General features: G+C 41.8%; 1 protein-coding gene across 3 annotated transcripts in view; it reads right to left on the minus strand.

The window, feature by feature from the left end:
• IDUA (alpha-L-iduronidase) overlaps nucleotides 1-6496 on the minus strand; it is a 95577-nt gene that overhangs the window by 88733 nt on the left and 348 nt on the right. The window lies entirely within an intron of this gene.

Consider the following 6496-nt stretch of genomic DNA (forward strand, 5'->3'; position numbering starts at 1 on the left):
CAATATACTGCTTAGTGTGTATGAGCCCCATACAATATACTGCCTAGTGTTTATGACCCCCATACAATATACTGTCGAGTGTGTATGAGCCCCATACAATATACTGCCTAGTGTGTATGAGCCCCATACAATATACTGCTTAGTGTGTGAGCCCCATACAATATACTGCCTAGTGTGTATGAGCCCCATACAATATACTGCTTAGTGTGTATGAGCCCCATACAATATACTGCTTAGTGTGTATGAGCCCCATACAACATACTGCTTAGTGTGTATGAGCCCCATACAATATACTGCTTAGTGTGTATGACCCCCATACAATATACTGCCTAGTGTGTATGACCCCCATACAATATACTGCCTAGTGTGTATGAGCCCCATACAATATACTGCCTAGTGTGTATGAGCCCATACAATATACTGCTTAGTGTGTATGAGCCCCATACAATATACTGCCTAGTGTGTATGAGCCCCATACAATATACTGCTTAGTGTGTATGACCCCCATACAATATACTGCCTAGTGTGTATGAGCCCCATATAATATACTGCTTAGTGTGTATGAGCCCCATACAATATACTGCCTAGTGTGTATGACCCCCATACAATATACTGCCTAGTGTGTATGAGCCCCATACAATATACTGCCTAGTGTGTATGAGCCCCATACAATATACTGCCTAGTGTGTATGAGCCCCATACAATATACTGCTTAGTGTGTATGAGCCCCCTATAATATACTGCTTAGTGTGTATGACCCCCATACAATATACTGCCTAGTGTGTATGAGCTCCATACAATATACTGCTTAGTGTGTATGAGCCCCATACACTATACTGCCTAGTATGTATGACCCCCATACAATATACTGCCTAGTGTGTATGAGCCCCATACAATATACTGCTTAGTGTGTATGAGCCCCATATAATATACTGCATAGTGTGTATGAGTCCCATACAATATACTGCCGAGTGTGTATGAGCCCCATACAATATACTGCCTAGTGTGTATGAGCCCCATACAATATACTGCTTAGTGTGTATGAGCCCCCTATAATATACTGCTTAGTGTGTATGAGCCCCATACAATATACTGCATAGTGTGTATGAGCCCCATACAATATACTGCCTAATGTGTATGAGCCCCATACAATATACTGCCTAGTGTGTATGAGCCCCATACAATATACTGCCTAGTGTGTATGAGCCCCATACAATATACTGCCTAGTGTGTATGAGCCCCATACAATATACTGCCTAGTGTGTATGAGCCCCATACAATATACTGCCTAGTGTGTATGAGCCCATACAATATACTGCTTAGTGTGTATGAGCCCCATACAATATACTGCCTAGTGTGTATGAGCCCCATACAATATACTGCTTAGTGTGTATGAGCCCCCTATAATATACTGCTTAGTGTGTATGACCCCCATACAATATACTGCTTAGTGTGTATGAGCTCCATACAATATACTGCTTAGTGTGTATGAGCCCCATACAATATACTGCCTAGTGTGTATGAGCCCCATACAATATACTGCCTAGTGTGTATGAGCCCCATACAATATACTGCCTAGTGTGTATGAGCCCCATACAATATACTGCTTAGTGTGTATGAGCCCCATACAATATACTGCATAGTGTGTATGAGCCCCATACAATATACTGCCTAATGTGTATGAGCCCCATACAATATACTGCCTAGTGTGTATGAGCCCCATACAATATACTGCTTAGTGTGTATGAGCCCCCTATAATATACTGCTTAGTGTGTATGACCCCCATACAATATACTGCTTAAGTGTGTATGAGCTCCATACAATATACTGCTTAGTGTGTATGAGCCCCATACAATATACTGCCTAGTGTGTATGAGCCCCATACAATATACTGCCTAGTGTGTATGAGCCCCATACAATATACTGCCTAGTGTGTATGAGCCCCATACAATATACTGCTTAGTGTGTATGAGCCCCATACAATATACTGCAGTGTGTATGAGCCCCATACAATATACTGCCTAATGTGTATGAGCCCCATACAATATACTGCCTAGTGTGTATGAGCCCCATACAATATACTGCTTAGTGTGTGAGCCCCATACAATATACTGCCTAGTGTGTATGAGCCCCATACAATATACTGCTTAGTGTGTATGAGCCCCATACAATATACTGCTTAGTGTGTATGAGCCCCATACAACATACTGCTTAGTGTGTATGAGCCCCATACAATATACTGCTTAGTGTGTATGACCCCCATACAATATACTGCCTAGTGTGTATGACCCCATACAATATACTGCCTAGTGTGTATGAGCCCCATACAATATACTGCCTAGTGTGTATGAGCCCATACAATATACTGCTTAGTGTGTATGAGCCCCATACAATATACTGCCTAGTGTGTATGAGCCCCATACAATATACTGCTTAGTGTGTATGACCCCCATACAATATACTGCCTAGTGTGTATGAGCCCCATATAATATACTGCTTAGTGTGTATGAGCCCCATACAATATACTGCCTAGTGTGTATGACCCCCATACAATATACTGCCTAGTGTGTATGAGCCCCATACAATATACTGCCTAGTGTGTATGAGCCCCATACAATATACTGCCTAGTGTGTATGAGCCCCATACAATATACTGCTTAGTGTGTATGAGCCCATGCAATATACTGCTTAGTGTGTATGAGCCCCGTACTATATACTGCTTAGTGTGTATGAGCCCATGCAATATACTGCCTAGTGTGTATGAGCTCCATACAATATACTGCTTAGTGTGTATGAGCCCCATACAATATACTGCCTAGTGTTTATGACCCCCATACAATATACTGTCGAGTGTGTATGAGCCCCATACAATATACTGCCTAGTGTGTATGAGCCCCATACAATATACTGCTTAGTGTGTGAGCCCCATACAATATACTGCCTAGTGTGTATGAGCCCCATACAATATACTGCTTAGTGTGTATGAGCCCCATACAATATACTGCTTAGTGTGTATGAGCCCCATACAATATACTGCTTAGTGTGTATGAGCCCCATACAACATACTGCTTAGTGTGTATGAGCCCCATACAATATACTGCTTAGTGTGTATGACCCCCATACAATATACTGCCTAGTGTGTATGACCCCATACAATATACTGCCTAGTGTGTATGAGCCCCATACAATATACTGCCTAGTGTGTATGAGCCCATACAATATACTGCTTAGTGTGTATGAGCCCCATACAATATACTGCCTAGTGTGTATGAGCCCCATACAATATACTGCTTAGTGTGTATGACCCCCATACAATATACTGCCTAGTGTGTATGAGCCCCATATAATATACTGCTTAGTGTGTATGAGCCCCATACAATATACTGCCTAGTGTGTATGACCCCCATACAATATACTGCCTAGTGTGTATGAGCCCCATACAATATACTGCCTAGTGTGTATGAGCCCATACAATATACTGCTTAGTGTGTATGAGCCCCATACAATATACTGCCTAGTGTGTATGAGCCCCATACAATATACTGCTTAGTGTGTATGAGCCCCCTATAATATACTGCTTAGTGTGTATGACCCCCATACAATATACTGCTTAGTGTGTATGAGCTCCATACAATATACTGCTTAGTGTGTATGAGCCCCATACAATATACTGCCTAGTGTGTATGAGCCCCATACAATATACTGCCTAGTGTGTATGAGCCCCATACAATATACTGCCTAGTGTGTATGAGCCCCATACAATATACTGCTTAGTGTGTATGAGCCCCATACAATATACTGCATAGTGTGTATGAGCCCCATACAATATACTGCCTAATGTGTATGAGCCCCATACAATATACTGCCTAGTGTTTATGAGCCCCATACAATATACTGCTTAGTGTGTGAGCCCCATACAATATACTGCCTAGTGTGTATGAGCCCCATACAATATACTGCTTAGTGTGTATGAGCCCCATACAATATACTGCTTAGTGTGTATGAGCCCCATACAATATACTGCTTAGTGTGTATGAGCCCCATACAACATACTGCTTAGTGTGTATGAGCCCCATACAATATACTGCTTAGTGTGTATGACCCCCATACAATATACTGCCTAGTGTGTATGAGCCCCATACAATATACTGCTTAGTGTGTATGAGCCCCATACAATATACTGCTTAGTGTGTATGAGCCCCATACAACATACTGCTTAGTGTGTATGAGCCCCATACAATATACTGCTTAGTGTGTATGACCCCCATACAATATACTGCCTAGTGTGTATGACCCCCATACAATATACTGCCTAGTGTGTATGAGCCCCATACAATATACTGCCTAGTGTGTATGAGCCCATACAATATACTGCTTAGTGTGTATGAGCCCCATACAATATACTGCCTAGTGTGTATGAGCCCCATACAATATACTGCTTAGTGTGTATGACCCCCATACAATATACTGCCTAGTGTGTATGAGCCCCATATAATATACTGCTTAGTGTGTATGAGCCCCATACAATATACTGCCTAGTGTGTATGACCCCCATACAATATACTGCCTAGTGTGTATGAGCCCCATACAATATACTGCCTAGTGTGTATGAGCCCCATACAATATACTGCCTAGTGTGTATGAGCCCCATACAATATACTGCTTAGTGTGTATGAGCCCCCTATAATATACTGCTTAGTGTGTATGACCCCCATACAATATACTGCCTAGTGTGTATGAGCTCCATACAATATACTGCTTAGTGTGTATGAGCCCCATACAATATACTGCCTAGTATGTATGACCCCCATACAATATACTGCCTAGTGTGTATGAGCCCCATACAATATACTGCTTAGTGTGTATGACCCCCATACAATATACTGCATAGTGTGTATGAGCCCCATATAATATACTGCATAGTGTGTGAGTCCCATACAATATACTGCCGAGTGTGTATGAGCCCCATACAATATACTGCCTAGTGTGTATGAGCCCCATACAATATACTGCTTAGTGTGTATGAGCCCCCTATAATATACTGCTTAGTGTGTATGAGCCCCATACAATATACTGCATAGTGTGTATGAGCCCCATACAATATACTGCCTAATGTGTATGAGCCCCATACAATATACTGCCTAGTGTGTATGAGCCCCATACAATATACTGCCTAGTGTGTATGAGCCCCATACAATATACTGCCTAGTGTGTATGAGCCCCATACAATATACTGCCTAGTGTGTATGAGCCCCATACAATATACTGCCTAGTGTGTATGAGCCCATACAATATACTGCTTAGTGTGTATGAGCCCCATACAATATACTGCCTAGTGTGTATGAGCCCCATACAATATACTGCTTAGTGTGTATGAGCCCCCTATAATATACTGCTTAGTGTGTATGACCCCCATACAATATACTGCTTAGTGTGTATGAGCTCCATACAATATACTGCTTAGTGTGTATGAGCCCCATACAATATACTGCCTAGTGTGTATGAGCCCCATACAATATACTGCCTAGTGTGTATGAGCCCCATACAATATACTGCCTAGTGTGTATGAGCCCCATACAATATACTGCTTAGTGTGTATGAGCCCCATACAATATACTGCTTAGTGTGTATGAGCCCCATACAATATACTGCTTAGTGTGTATGAGCCCCATACAATATACTGCCTAGTGTGTATAAGCCCCATACAATATACTGCCTAGTGTGTATGAGCCCCATACAATATACTGCTTAGTGTGTATGACCCCCATACAATATACTGCTTAGTGTGTATGAGCCCCATACAATATACTGCCTAGTGTGTATAAGCCCCATAGAATATACTTAGTGTGTATGAGCCCATACAATATACTGCTTAGTGTGTATGAGCCCATACAATATACTGCTTAGTGTGTATGACCCCCATACAATATACTGCCTAGTGTGTATGAGCCCCATACAATATACTGCCTAATGTGTATGAGCCCCATACAATATACTGCTTAGTGTGTATGAGCCCCATACAATATACTGCTTAGTGTGTATGAGCCCCATACAATATACTGCCTAATGTGTATGAGCCCCATACAATATACTGCCTAGTGTGTATGAACCCCATACAATATACTGCTTAGTGTGTATGAGCCCCATACAATATACTGCCTAGTGTGTATAAGCCCCATAGAATATACTGCTTAGTGTGTATGAGCCCATACAATATACTGCTTAGTGTGTATGAGCCCCATACAATATACTGCCTAGTGTGTATGAGCCCCATACAATATACTGCTTAGTGTGTATGAGCCCCATATAATATACTGCCTAGTGTGTATGAGCCCCATATAATATACTGCTTAGTGTGTATGAGCCCCATACAATATACTGCCTAGTGTGTATGAGCCCCATACTATATACTGCCTAGTGTGTATGAGCCCCATACTATATACTGCCTAGTGTGTATGAGCCCCATACTATATACTGCTTAGTGTGTATGAGCGC

Source organism: Dendropsophus ebraccatus, chromosome 7 (genome assembly GCF_027789765.1).
Source record: "Dendropsophus ebraccatus isolate aDenEbr1 chromosome 7, aDenEbr1.pat, whole genome shotgun sequence".
Taxonomy (NCBI): Eukaryota; Metazoa; Chordata; class Amphibia; order Anura; family Hylidae; genus Dendropsophus; species Dendropsophus ebraccatus.